Genomic DNA, 15,675 nt, shown 5'->3' on the forward strand with positions numbered 1-15,675 from the left:
ATGTCTAGAACAGACTCACAGTAGAACACCTGGAAAGCCATGGAAATGAATGAGAATCATCTTCATGTGTTGGTACAGAAATCTCCATGATATATTTGAAGTTTTTATAAAAAAGGTGAAAAAACTGTGTATTGAGTACTACTTTTTTTTTTTTTTTGGTAAAAAGGAGGAACAATTTAAACCATGTTAATGATTTACAGGTTCAAGAAATAAAATTAAATCAAAAGGAAAATAAGCAAACTGAAATGAATGAAACAAATTGTATTTTGTATTGGCAACATGACTACACAGAGAATAGATTATTTCCAATGACTTTTGAATATAGTTCTCTGATGATACAGTCTTTATGAGATGCCTTCTATTTCTGCCAGAAACTTTAAAAAAAAAAAACTTTCAGGTTTTGTAAACCAATTCAAAGTATAGGAAAATATAGCACCTTCTATGTAATTCTGTGAGCTAGTGTTACCATGAAATCAAAACTAGATGAAGGAAACACAAGACAACCTGAAGCTAATCTCGATTACTAGAGTAGATGCAGAAGTACTAAGCAGAATAATATGAAATTCCATTAAGTAGTTTATTAAGAAAAAACTAATTGTGAAAGTACTTGGTTTATGCTTGCAATGCCAATATAGTTAAGGTCTTAAATGTCATCCACATTAAACAAGGGTTACGGAGCATGCACGTGTGACAGATACTGCTTCTGGCCTGGGAAAATTAGGTAATATTTCAAGGAGTTTTTGTGTAATAAAATGGATAAATAAATAAACCACATGCTTTCAGAAAATCATAAATGTGAAAGAAAGCTGTGCTATAGCATATATATATATACAAAAGTTCATGAGAATTACTGGGTTGAGCATATGGTTCTGACTGGAGGGAGAAGAGGGTGAGAAAAGTTTCCCAAGGGGAAGAATATTTGAGTCAGATCTGGAAAAGGGTGTCACTAAGTTCCATGCAGAGAAAAGGGCAAGGTCCATTCAGGGAGATAGAAGAGAGTCATCAAAGGCACTAAGGTGTGACCAGCCATGGCTTCTTTGAGTAGTAAAGACTAATCTAATATGACTAGAGAACATGGACATACAGTGGGGAGATATGACTGGATGGCAGCTTGATGTCAGTTGACACAAACCTTTGTGTGGCATGCTAAGGATACTGGAACCTCTAATTTAAAAAGTAGACATCCAAGGCTTCTGAGTACAGGAGTGAATGGTCAGATGTGTGAGTAATCAAGAAACTGATGGCATCAATGTGGATAGATTGTAATGGGGAACTGGTGAAGTATAAGGAAACACACCTGTCCAGTTTGCTTGAAACAGAAATTTGGGATTCTCTTAGGCAGTCATTTAATCTCTATAAGCAGTCACAGAGCCAGGGTTGTGCTGGAGCTGGCTCAAATGAATGCAATCTTACTCACGAGGACCAATTATTAAAATTGCAGGAATTTTGCAACCTTGTTGTTAAACACCACCATTATTAAAAATTAAATTATAAAAAATTACAGTTAAATTAAATTTAGAAAGATGAAAATACAGTACATTTTACTATTTGCTCTCCATGCTCTTGAGGTTATTTATGTCAATTCTATCTGAATGGTAGAAATGCTATTTAGTGGTATGCTATTGTGCATCTCTTCCCAAATCTGCATTCACTAATGTATGGGTAGCTGGAAGTTAGCCTGGTGGACATTCTCACACCATGGAAATCAACAAACACTGTAAATTAGGACTTTATTGTTGATTGTCTAGACTTAAGAAAATCTTGGAGAAAATGTTAATAATGTAGATTAATCTTAAAAGTGTGACATATCTGTAGCTATTACATTCTGAATAGACCAAAATATTATAGAAATATTATTTCAGTACCCAAAAACTATTATCCAGTTCAGCAAGTAGTTGCTCATGCCATTGACGTCTGAGCAAAGTTTTGACATACTTTCATATTCCTTCATTTTTTTGAAATATGAAATAAAAGCACATAACATTTATGTCAGGACTGCACCCATTAGTTAATGTGTGAGTGACTTCTCTGATCAAACAGATAGTGAATCAAGCAGTTTGCAGTCTGATTTTGTGACACTATTGTTGGCAATAAAATTCTAAAATTGATAACATTTTTACAAGAAATAGTAATTCCTCTGAAGTTATAGGTCTAAACTGAAAATCAAGAAAGCAGTTTAGCTTAAAATTTATTTCTCAAATTATATACAGAAATGTTAGTGGAAGTTTTTACATTAACCTGCAAGTGGTAACATGGATTTTATTAACATATATATGTATGGATATAGGTGTGTAAATGTTTTGTGCGTGTATATGTGCATATTCACTTTTCTCTTAGAGCCAGTTGTTAAAAATGTACCAGCACATAACTATCTACAAACTATACATTTGAGAGAGGCCTCCAAATGAAATACGTGTATGGAGGACAATGAGAGAGAAAGGAATACTTTAACATTTACTTGGTCTTTGGTCTGAAATTCACACATGTTTTCCAATGGGTGTAATGCCAGATCATGGCAAGAACACCTTTTCCCCTCACTAAAAAACACAGAGAAAAAGTAAAACTTGCTCAGTCTGCATTACAGACTTCCCTAAGGTGGAGGCCTTTTCTTAGGCTCCAGGTCTTTCCATTTCAGACTTACAGAATAATGAATCATCAAAGTAACAAAAACAGATGATCTGGCCTCTTTCTAGAAGGAACTAATCCATTACTCACAATACTCTGATATTGTGGCTGAAAGGTTCTGAGGGACCAAACCCATGTGAGTTTGGGCATCATCAGGGCATTTATTAGCTTGTCTCTTCAGAGCTTCTCCCTTACATGAAAAATTGGTTCTACCATATTTCATCTGTAAAGTTCAGCCAACAGATCCTGATAGGCTTTGTAGAAAAAGTGTCGTTGCACAAGATTGCTTCAGAAGTCTTTAAAGATATACTTGGGAAGCAAATTCACATATTTGACTTAAAAGACAGAGAGGATCACTCATAGGCAGATTTTGCAATCCTAACAATAAATAGTATTAGCTGTTATCAGTCTAGTGAACTTAAATGTTTACTGCAGCTTCAGATAATAAATTAAAACAAAAATGCATCATGTCTTATCTGTATTACCTGTCTTATCAAATTAACTGTATGATTCATAAATAGCATATAAATATGGAAACCATAGTTAAATCACAGCTCTTATTTTTAAAACTTAGTTGCTCTGAAAAAATCTTTAGTTTTGATGATCCTTCAGCAGCTTATTTTCAGGTGGAGTCCTCATGGAGTTCTTCAAAATGCAATGACATCCATGATTCTGGTATAACAACATTTATAAAGGTAATTAACTAAATAAGTCAATACTGATAAAATATTATATTCCTCACAATAGTTGCTAAAATGCATTAAAAATGCATTTAAAGTTTAAAATTCTTAATAAACTAAGGGTATTGGGATAAATTATAAAAATTGTTGAATGAATACATGCCAAAAGAAGGCGTAGCATCCTGAGTTCAGTAGTAAGATAGTTTTATTGCCATTAGAATCAGAAACCTCAAAAAAAATCAAACTCTTATCACCACCATATGCCTTGTTGTGGAATATTAGACAAGTTATTAAGCATAGAATTTAGCCATGGTCAACTATAAGACAATATCATACTTTTGGATGACTTAATTGTAGTCCTAGTATAATAGGTAGCTTCTAAGGTGGCACCCCATTATTCCTGCCTCCTGCTATTCCAACCCTGTGTATCCCCTTCTCACCCTGTACCAGGCTGCGCAACCAATGAAAAACAATATGGCAGGATTGATGGTATGCCACTTTAGAGGTTAGGTTTTAATGCGTAATATAACTTCTTTTAGTCACAAAGTAGGAAACAGAGCCAACAAAGCCACTGACTGATTCATCAGGGATAGACTGACAATAAAAAGAGTACTTTGTCACAGATCTTATTTTATAAGTTCACAGTATGCTAAAAAGTACCTTCGATTGTAATGACAGGGGCCTCTCAAAGCGGTTCACCAAGAATATCACCAACAGAGAAACTCATGATGTTTAAGGTGCAGAGAGGATGCCAGTATCAAAGTGGATCTACTTTAGCACCTCCTACAGTTAGCAGAGCAATCAGCCCAGTGTATTCCTGCAGCAACATTGCCGTTCTTCCGGGTTAGGGCATTCAGGGTAAAGGAGCAAAGTGCAATTGTTTTGACATTCTGACAACAGCACAGTTCCTGAGAAAGAAGAATAAATATGTAGATCATGGTAGATCCATGGGGAAATCTTATTTTAGGGCTTGCATGTCCACAATGTAAGAGCTAGGCTTAAATGCTGGTTGGATTAGAAGCAATGAAAGGAGGCTTGTAAACTTGCAGCCTTTAGCTCAGCTGTCTGGAGAATATGATTCTAGGATGTCAGTAAATCAGCCAACAAATAACACTACACCTCCAAAGCTGCACAAATTCTTCAAGTATCTTTTAGCCAGAAATATTCTTCCAAGAAACCTACTGTTATGGACTGAATGTTTGAGTGTCCCTCGAATTCATATGTTAAAATCCTAACCACCAGTGGGATGAGATTAGGAAATGATTAGGTCATGAGGCTGGATTCCTCATGAATGAGATTAGTACCTTTATAAGAAGAGACACGAGAGCATGCTTTCTCTGTTCTTCACCACTGGAGGATACAACTCTCTGGAGTTGGAGAACACAGTTGTCCACATACCAGGAAATGTGCCCTCATCGGATACTGAGTCTGTCAGTATTTTGAACTTCTCAGCCTTCAGAATTGTGAGAAATACACTTCTGTTGTTTAAGCCATCCAGTCTATGGTATTCTGTTACAGCAGTCCAAATTGACTAAGATGCCTAGGATATATTGACATTTGGAAATCTACAATATGGAATTTATAATTCCAAGCCAAAAGATTAAAAAAAGTGAATTCAAAAAACTCAAAATTTGCTAGAAGGGCAGATGTGTATATTTGTTACTTATTTTACATGAAAAAATTCTTAGTAAAACAAGAATAACATTATTCGTAATACATGGGCCAAATATATCTTAACCTAAACCCCAATGTCTTGTTTTATGGTGAAATATCAGTACTATATCTATGACAGTCAGGAACACAAAAGGTCTCAGATTGGTGTTACTGAACAGAGGCAAACACAACACCTCTCTGGAGAAACAATCTCTCAATCCATGGCAGGGTTAGCTGAGGTGAAACATTAAATATGAACTCACAATCTGAAATTACACAACACACCTGAAACAATCACGTATGAGCAAGAGTCAGGAGAACACAAAAAGATTGGACATTCTTCTCCAGATCTTCAGATAATAAAACATCATAAGAAATTACAGAAACTAAGAAAGTAGATATATAAAACACTAATAAACTATTTATAAATACTATAAAGAAAAGGGAAAAAATGGGAGGAGTGAAGCGATGGCCTGCCCCTCCTACCTGTCGGTATATCTCGTCAGGTGGGATGAGAGATAGAAAAGAAATAAGACACAGAGACAAAGTATAGAGAAAGAACAGTGGGCTCAGGAGACAGGCGCTCAGCATACAGAGGACCTGCACTGGCACCGGTCTCTGAGTTCCCTCAGTATTTATTGATTACTGTTTTCACTATCTCAGCAAGGGGAATGCGGTAGGAGAGCAGGGTGATAGTGGGGAGATCAGCAAGAAAACATGTGAGCAAAGGAATCTGTGTCACAAATAAGTTCAAGGGAAGGCACTATGCCTGGATGTGCACATAGGCCAGATTTACGCTTCTCTCTACCCAAACATCTCAGTGGAGTAAAGAATAATAAAGCAACATTGCTGCCAACATGTCTCGCCTCCTGCCACAGGGCGGTTTTTCTCCTGTCTCAGAATTGAACAAACGTATAATCGGGTTTCATACCTACCCATTCCCAGGGGTAGGCAGGAGACAGAAGCCTTCCTCTTGTCTCAATTGCAAGAGGCCTTCCTCTTTTACTAATCCTCCTCAGCACAGACTATTCACGGTTGTCGGGCTTGGGGACGGTCAGGTCTTTCCCATCCCATGAGGCCGTATTTCAGACTGTCATATGGGGAGAAACTTTGGACAACACCCGGCTTTCCAGGCAGAGGTCCCTGAGGCTTTCCGCAGTGCATTGTGCATTTATCGAGAACGGAGAACGGCGATGACTTTTACCAAGCATACTGCCTGTAAACATTTTGTTAACAAGGCACATCCTGCACAGCCCTAGATCCCTTAAACTTTGATTCCATATTTGTGAGCTCAAGGTTGGGGCAAAGTTACAGATTAACAGCATCTCAGGGCAAAGCAATTGTTCAGGGTACAGGTCAAAATGGAGTTCCTTATGTCTTCCTTTTCTACATAGACACAATATCTGATTGTGTCTATGTCGTCTGATCTTTCTTTTCCCTACAAGGAGACAAATAAAACCTAAAAAAATGAAGGCATTGAAAATAAAACTCAATACAAGTGAGTTTAATACCAAAGTAGACACTGCTTACTTCTTGAACTGTATGCAGGTAATGGCTTAAACAAATAGATTTTTATTTTTCCCAATTTATAGGCAGTTCAGAACTGGTATACCAGTTCAATAAAGCCTGAGGGACCCAAGTTTTTTTTTTTATTTTTCTACTCGACCCCATGGTAGAATATATTATTGTTCGCAGATACTTGCTGCCTTCCTCATACTTCTTGGCTGCATTAATGTCCATCTAGATCATGTGACTTACTTTGATCAATTCAATTTAATTACAAATAACATGTTTCCAGCCATAAGTTTTTACACATATTCTCTCTTTTCTGTGCCATGAGACTGGCTGCAATGTTTCAAATGGAAGCTGTCCATAAGCCTGGTCTCAACAGGAAGATGATGTGGATCACAGCTGCTGCTGGTCTGTGCTAGACATGTATCTTGAAGCAGGAAATAAAATTACATTGTATGCCACTAATTAAGGCTTCATATCTTACCACAGCATAACTCTCCTTTTCTAACCAATACAGAAATTAGTACAAGGTATAGCATAGGGTGTTGCCATAAATTAAAAACAAAATAAGACAAAGCACCACCATTTTTGAGGCATTAGCTTCAGGGATGGGATAGAAGCAGAAAAGCAGCTGTTATTAGAGTTTAGAAGGGCAGTAGTACTTAATTTGCACAGGTGAAACATTTAGAAAACTTTAGAAACTAATTTATAGGTAATTTCCCTATTGAGCTTACTATTTTTGGTGAAATTCTTGGCATAATTAATATAAATTGTGTGATTTACTATTGACTATATTTAACAAAGTATAATAAGACAAGACATAATCTCACAAAGTAATTAGCTGGTTTGAAAATCAGAATGAAGGAAATTGAGAGAAACTAAAAACTCTAGACTTACTGAGTTGAAAGACACTATTTCTCAACTCCCAACAGTTAAAACTGACAAATGATTTAAGTAAGAAAGTCCTTTTAAAGCTTGGCCTTGTGCAAGCATCAAACCAAGGTGGTAACCATTCATAAAAACAATGAAGCAAAGGTGATGGCTTTTCTATTGAAGTCTGGTAGGCTCAAAGTAACCCATGTCATAGAGAGAGAGAGAGAGTGAGAGAGAGACAGAGAGAGAAAGGAGGGAGAGAGAAGCACTTATATAGGAAACTGGTTATGATTTTGAGTGACATAATACCACAGAACTACCAGCCTGGATAAAGGAGGCTGTGACTCATCAAGGGTTACATCACTTGTGTGTGTGTGGGGTGTCCTCTTTAAAAATTTTTTTTTTTTTTGTCAGCAATGGGCTAAGCATTCTGCCCAGTCTGCAAGGACTATTCAAATATGGTCAAAGGAGATATTGGAAAAGGAAGGACTGACCAGAGCGTGAAGCCAAGACCTGTGAAAAATAATATCCTGGGGGAATTACTCATGATGTGCACAGCCACAGATTTATTAGCGACTATCTCATGTGGGGAGATAGGACGAAGACTGAAATAGCTACCCACATGATCTCAGATTTCTTTAAACTACAAACTACTGTGCAATTCTGTCTGCAATTATCTTTTCTGTGTCCTAGCATGACACATTGGGTGTGCATGGGTGTGTAGGCACACACCTTGTCTCATTAGTTCATGAGTTTCTGGAGCAAGACAAGTCATATTCAACCTGATGAGAGAATATCATAAAATTGTCAACATTAGCCCTGAAGCTATAATTAAATAAGACTTTGAATCGACTTTTCATAGGAAGGGAGTAAGTATGTTTTGTGTGCAGAAGGGATAGTTAACTAACTAAATAATTTTGAATTGAAGCTCGGACAGTGATAGCTTATATTATTATTCAAAAATTTTCCCTGGTCCTCCCCTGGAAAGAATTATATTTCTCTATCTTGGTTCTATTGGGCTTGGCCATCTGACTTGCTTTGCCCCATTAAATTTGAGTGGAAGTGACACCTAGGCAAAACCTGTAAGAGCGAACACTTGGCTCGCCATAATTTCTCTTTTACTTCTGCCATGAGACCATCCGTGTTCCAAATAAAGCCTGATTTGTCAAACTGGGCCCTGAAGTGAGGAAAACATGGTGAGAAGCCGTAGCCAAGACACAATGGTCATGAATTGTGAACAGCACATAAAACTTTGTTATTATAAGCAATTGAGATTTTTGGGTCATTTGTTATCCCAGTGTAACTTAGCTTATCCTGACTGATACAGCCACCATCAGTTTATTGGCTTTCATCTTGCTCTTGACTCATGAGCCATCAGGTACTTGCCACACCTCGAGACCTGACATCCACTGTTAAGGCAGAAGGAAAAAGAAAAAAGAAAAAAAGATGAGACACAGGCCTACTTCTTTTTATGCATCAATGGCCAGAAATGTGTAGATCCCATTTGTTTCAAGGAAGCCACAGAAATGAAGTTTTTGTTTCTGTATTTCTTATAGTAGATACAAGCTACGGCACAGAAACTTGGAAATGTAGTTTGGCTTAACCAATTAATAGTGCCAGCCACAGAAACTCATCTACTGCTTCTTCTCCCCACAGAGTATGTGCTGTATATTTGCTATAATACAATCGTGCGATGCTTAACCATGGGTATACATTCTGAGAAATGTGCTGTGCGGCAGTTTTGTTGTTGTGTGGATACCATAGAGCGCACTTACACAAACCTAGATGGTAGAGCTTGCTATACACCTAGGTTACATGGTCTAGCCTATTGCTCCTGGGCTACAAGCCTGTACCACATGTTACTGTACTGAATATTGTAGGCAATTGAAACAGTGATATTTGAGAATCTGAACATATCTAAACATAGAAAAGGTATAGTAAAAGGATAAAAAATGGTACATCTAGGACACTTTTCATAAAAGGGGCTTGTGGGACTGGAAGTTACTCCGGCTGAGGCAGTGAGTGAATGTGAAGGCCCAGGACATGCCTGTACACTGCTGTAGACTTTGTAAACACTGTGCACTTAAGCTACACTAAGTTTATAAAAAAATTTATTTCTTCAATAATAAATTCTAGCTTACTATTTCATTTTGACTTTATAAACTTTTAAATGCTTTTGAACTTTTTGACTCTTGTAATAACAGCTTAAAACACAAACATATTGTACTGCTATACAAAAATATTTTCTTTATACCCTTATTCTATAATCTTTGATCTATTTTTAATTTTTTAAAATTAAAAAATATTTATTAAAACTAAGACATAAATACGCAAGTTAGCCTAGACTGACACAAAATCAAGACCATATTAGAGGCTTCTTGGAAAATCTATTTTCATGTGTTTTATTTTTCTAACAACATTGGTAAAACATTTGCAATCATCTTGGGGAGCTGGGCATCACTGACAGGAGGAACTGCAAGTGCAGAGGCCTTGAACTTCATGGAGAAGGCAGAACTGGATGGAATTTAGTGAGGGAAGAACAACAGGGCAGAGGTCAGTAAGGTTGGTGTGTCCGAGGTGATGTAAGGCATTGGAGCACCTTCAGGAAGGTCAATTTGCTCTCTTTTGTCCTAGGTTCTCTGGGAAGGCTTTGGAAGACTTTTATACCAGTAAGTAACATGAGCATATGTATATTTCCAATATTGTGCCTGCTATGCGAGATGGATTAAAAGAGAGAGAATTGAAACAGTGGGGCCAGGTAAGTAATCATTTTATTTACCCTGGTGATAGATGATTGTGATAGGAATGGAGGAAATAAAAAATAATGGAAAGAGATGAAGGTGGAACTGATAGAACATACTGTTGGAATGAATGTTAATGGAAAGTATAGAATGAAGGCTGATTTTTTTTGGCAAGATTAACAGGGAAATGGTGATGCCATTAACCAAGATGAGGAATCCTGGGCTAAGAGTAGGGTTGGAGGGGGATTCAGTTCTGCTTGCCATCATAAGACTGTGATACCTAATGGGTACTCAATGAGAGACGGATGAAGTTGAAGTCGAAGCCCAGAGAAGAGGTCAGAATCAGGTGTGAAAGGAAAGGGGACTGGCTGGGATCTCCTTGGGAGTGAGTTTAGATAGGGAGGAAATTCAAGGACAGAGTCTTGGGCACATCAACAGTAGAAACCAGAGAAAAGGTAAGGATTCAGCAAAACTTATTGAGAAGGAACAACCAATGAGACACGAGGAAAATCAGATCCGATGGAATCAAATGAAACAAGGCATCAAGAAGGAACAAGTGATGGAATCTGTCAAGCACTGACAGATGAGGCCTGGGATGTGACTGCTGGATTTGCTGGCAGAGAGGCTGGTGATGGCTTTGCTAAGGGCTGTCTTGTTGCTGATGGATTCATGAGAAAACTAGAGGTGGGGAAACAGAATGCAAATATGTATGAGTCTTCTGAAATGTTTTGCCATAAAAGGGAGGAGAATCACAGAGTTAATTTTCACAGAAAACTCATTGGCCTTTGTGCAAAAAGTTACAATCAGAAAACCACAAAAATCACTCATGTCGACCAAAATGTATTAAGTCTCTCCTCTTTGGAAAACTCAGTTCTATTAAATAGGAGGATGGTGGAAAAGGGACCCAAAGGGAACAAATATACCCCATCTCCATGAAGATTATAATAACTCTGAGAGACCCCAGAAGGGCACAGTGCTGTCAGTGAGGCATGTGGGGTGTCAGGATCCTTATAAGAAGGGACATTGATTCTGATTAAGGATGAGGGAAGACATAGGTGACCTCAGCTGGGCTTGAAGCATGAGGAAGATTTAATGAGCTTGATTTGCTTATCAATCAAACAATAAAATGTAAAGTTAAAAGTTAAACCACTGAGCCAATAAAATCCTCCAAGCTGGTAACATAAGGGCTAAAGGTTTTGGGTAATTATTTACCTCCCAGAATTAGACAATTGCAAAGAGCTTAGAGAAATTTATTTGAAAGGAATGAGGATCCTGCACTCTTCCTCCCTCAGGTTAGTTAGCTTTCAAACTTTTACACTTAATATTCTGCTTTTGAGATGATGGGAATGGGTCTTTTTCCATTAGAGAGCAGCTTAATTTGCTGTTTGGGGGCAGAGACTGTGGGAGTGGAGAAGAGAATGCCTGTGTCCTGAGATAATTCTGGTAAGTGAGAAGGGATGTTGCATTAAGTGCCATGGAACTACAGGGAATAAATTCAAGAGAATGAAATTTTCTAAAAGTATAGCTGAACAGAGACAGACAGACAGACACACACACACACAGGCACACAGAGAGACAGAGGAAGAGGAAGAGACAGAGAGAGGAAGAGAGAGAGAGAAGAAGAGAGAGAAAAACTAAATGATATATTTGGATTGCTTTTGTGAAATATATTAATTTTTTTAAGCATTGATCAAATCCACAGTGCAACAATAAATGCCAATACTGAATTCTCACAGAGGAAGATTTTCATCATGCCTAAAATATCAGTCAAAACCAAACTGTTCTGGTTTGGTTCCAGTGAATTTATGGGAAAGCAAAATAAATGAAATCTAACCTGGCTTTGGGAAGTGGTTAATGATGAAGAGTTTAGGGCAGAGGACTTTATTTGCAAACTGTGAGTGAGAGCCATGGGCTGTTTCTCATAGGGAGGAAAAATGTTCAGTGCTGAGACCACATAAGCCGACATTTGAGCTATTAATAGCTCTGCACAGCACCTTAAGGAAAAGTCTCATTCTACAGTGAACTGATGACTAGCAGAGGAACAGGATGCATATGAATCCAAAAAGAACGGATACAAGCAGTCTTGACAAGAAAAACTGATGAGAAATTGATATAAGAATGGCTGGCTACATTTCTTTGCTGTTTTTTCCTCATTTACCTGGTTTCAAAATAAATAGATAAGGCTGATGACTTACAAATTTATATTTCTACCAAGGCCCTTCTGTTCTTAGCTATGGACTCACAGACACAAAACTCACCTGTCAATCTTCCCTTCTGAGTCTAACAGGAGTCTCAACCCCTATGTCCAAAATAAAGTTCTTGCTTTTCCTCTGAAACCTGCTGCCCTCCCTGTTCATTTCCCCAACTTTGAGTGCAACACTTTCACTCATTTGCTCAAGTCATAAGTCTGGAAGTCTCTGATGATTCTTCCCTTTCTCTTGTTCCCATATACACCTCATTAGCAAGTCTTAGTGGCATATCTCCAAAACAGGTCCTGAATGTGGTCTTTTTCACCACAGCTAGCCTAGCCCATCCACCATCAACACTTGCACAGGTCAAGAAACAGCTTCTTGTTCAGTCTCTTGGTTTTCAATCTTGTCCTTTATAGCCCATGTGCCACACAGTGGCCATAGTAAATCCAGTCCCCTTACCTGGCCTATAAGACCCAAAATGGTCTGGTCCCTGCCCACCCCTTTGATCTCATTACCTACCATTAACCTCCTCATTCACTCTGCATCGCCACGCTGGACTACCTTCTGCCTAGAAAAACGTGACAGACTTGCTGGTTCCTTTGCCTGGCATGTTCTTGCTCAGTGCTGCCTCCTTCTCAGTGTTTCCATTTCAGCTCAAATATAACCATTTCACACAACCACACTAGGTAAAGTGGTTAGACTAAGCAGAGTGCTTGCCCTCCTCTCCTGATGCTAATGACCTAGTTTCTGTCAGTGCTACTCTTGTTTTTTCATACCATGTGGCATTCTTACTTCTTTCTTTTCATATGTGCCCCTCCTGGGATGTAACTTTCTCACAGGTGTACTGTCTGTGCCTGCATCCCTTGCTCCACAACAGCACTGTCCTCCCTTCGCCCTCGGCTGTCTGTTCCCACTGCTCTCATTAACGTCAGCAAAACCATGATCGCCCATTACTGAAAAAACTGGCAATTGATTGCTGGTTATAATAAGCACAAGGAGAGGGCAATTTAATGATTACTAAGTCCTTCAGTCATGCAGGAGATGGAGCTATGAAAGCACAACATTGCATTCATTGATTCAATAAATGTTTACTGAATCAATGAATGAACTTGTGGTCAGTGAACTCTTAGATGTTGGGACACTAGAAGAGTCTGTATGGGTATAGCCTATGGGAAAAAATGTTACCCTGAAGGCTATGTCTTTAGTTCTTGTGACTGATACGAGTTTTTCAATTCAACTAATTGCCCTGAGGTGTGAAAATAAATCATAAGCAAATTATTTTTCCAGCAGACTATTCAGTCCCCTCATTTTACCAAGTTTCTTTTCAGAGTTACTAGAACTATTCCATTTGCCAACGAGTATTTGTTTGGATTTTAATTCAATTTTGAGTGTGTTTTTGAATTTCAGTGCAGACTAGAGGGCTCCATGGTCTAACATCTGTGGTTTTGAAGGACATCATTGAGGCAACTTCTCTGTCAGTTGCTCACTTATCAACTTTAGTGGTGACATTATGTAACATTTCCACTTATCTTTAAACACAATAGCACCAAAGGATCAGGTCTATTTTCTTTTATATTAATAAGAAGAGTCCTTCACAGAGAGCACATGGAAAATGATTTCATTTCACCAGCACCTACTGCTTATCCCTTTACATTTTATTCCTTTACGTCTGCTTGGTGTTGTAACTTCATCGTATCCTTTACATCTGCTCGGTGCTGTAACTTTATATCTGCTTGGTGCTGTAACTTCTCTGATCATTTTCAGTAGTAATGGGTTTATTGTTTATTTGTAGTCTTCAAATAATCTCATTTTGTAATTAATGGATCCAGTCCAGTGAAAACCAGAAAATTCCAAACTTGATCTAAAAGTAAACCTTCATTCTCCTGCCCCGCCACCCACCACTCCAGCTTGGTTCTGGGGAGGGAAGGGATCATTTGGTTGGCTTCTTGTTCCCTTTCTCTGTCAGCAACTACTCTCACCCCTCTTGCTAGCTGTCGCTTCTGATCTTTCCATGGCTGGTGGGTAGGGAGTTAGAAGCAAGAAGCAGGAAGTGTCTTTCTTAGCCGGAACTCTTGTGCCTTGGCATTGGTGGTCTCTGGGTTGGATGAATGTTCAATGCTGAATCCTTTATTGTACCCCAGTGGTGGCATCCATTAGTCCTCCCATGTCAGGGGTGATATGTGTTCACTAACTCAGCAGTTAGGGTTCCTTTCTCAGGTGCTGGGCATCAGATAGTCTGTCCTCTCTTTTGGGGTCATGTGGCCTCTCCAGACAGTTCTCATTTTAAGAGATTGTAAACTGGATTTTTCCTGAGTCATCCATATCTGGTTCATAAGGGACCTGCTGGTCTCTACCTGTGCGTCTTCACCCCTGCTGCTGTGGAATGTATCACAGCCTCCAGTGCGGTGTAGACCTTTGCTGTGCTCTGCAGCCTCAGACCAGGAGTCACCACCTCATGCCCTTAGATTCTGAGGCATGTCTCACTCACCTTTACATACACACAAGCACACATACATAAGGGACATAGGTCAAGCTCCCTGAATGACCCCCTTGCGGGCAGCTCCTATCATTTGACTTGAAGTGACGGGGCAGTGCCCTCCTCATTTCTTTCCTGGAGTGAAAATGAATACCTGACAGAGAATACCAGCAACTGACTCTAAAACACTCACCTTCTTCATCTCAGCCTACCTGTGTCCCTGAAATTTATTTTTAATTACAGTAATAATTCAAATTACATTATTGTTGTCACACATGTAAACAACAAAGACAAAGTTCAACTCCTGCATGGCCATTCCTGCCCTCCCCATTCCTTTGCACAGAGAGTTTCTATTTCTTCCTGGTTTAATCTAGGAGGGTTTTATGTTTCCAGGAATTTATCCGTCTCCTCTAGGTTTTCTAGTTTACACGCGTAAAGGTGTTTATAGTAGTCTTGAATGATATTTTGTATTTCTCTGGTCTCAGTTGTAATATCTCCCGTTTTGTTTCAAATTGAGCTTATTTGGATCTTCTCTCTTTTTTCCTTGGTTAATGTTGCTGGTGGTCTGGCAATTTTATTTATCTTTTCAAAGAACCAGCTTTTTGTTTCATTTATTTTTTGTATTTTTTTGTTTGTTTGTTTCAATTTCCACTTAGTTTTGCTCTGATCTTGGTTATTTCTTTTCTTCTGCTGGGTTTGGGTTTCGTTTGTTCTTGTTTCTCTAGTTCCTTGAGGTGTGAACTTAGATTGTCTATTTGTGCTCTTTCAGACTTTTTGATGAAGGCATTTAATGGTGTGAACTTTCCTCTTAGCACCGCTTTTCCTGTATCCCAGAGGTTTTGATAGGTTGTGTCATGGTTGTCGTTCATTTCAAATAATTTTTAAATTTTCATCTTGATTTCATTGTTGAGCCAATGATCATT

The 15,675-nt window shown here is 38.5% G+C and overlaps 2 protein-coding genes across 11 annotated transcripts in view; one reads left to right on the plus strand and one right to left on the minus strand.

Annotated features, from left to right (window-relative positions):
- The window catches only part of LOC103883540 (histone H2A type 1-A), a 134,659-nt gene that overhangs the window by 61,168 nt on the left and 57,816 nt on the right, over window positions 1-15,675 (minus strand). The gene's annotated exons all lie outside the window — the stretch shown is intronic.
- The window catches only part of SLC17A4 (solute carrier family 17 member 4), a 103,293-nt gene that overhangs the window by 15,249 nt on the left and 72,369 nt on the right, over window positions 1-15,675 (plus strand). For 7 of the 9 annotated variants that reach the window (XM_031666973.1, XM_031666974.1, XM_031666975.1 and 4 more), the window contains exon 3: window positions 9,978-11,376. The gene's annotated coding sequence lies outside the window, so the exon portion shown is untranslated. Of the gene's footprint in view, window positions 1-9,977; window positions 11,528-15,675 lie in introns of those variants that run through there. The other 2 variants (XM_031666971.1, XM_017957643.3) reach the window with 2 other exon arrangements.

Source organism: Papio anubis, chromosome 6 (assembly GCF_008728515.1).
Source record: "Papio anubis isolate 15944 chromosome 6, Panubis1.0, whole genome shotgun sequence".
Taxonomy (NCBI): domain Eukaryota; kingdom Metazoa; phylum Chordata; class Mammalia; order Primates; family Cercopithecidae; genus Papio; species Papio anubis.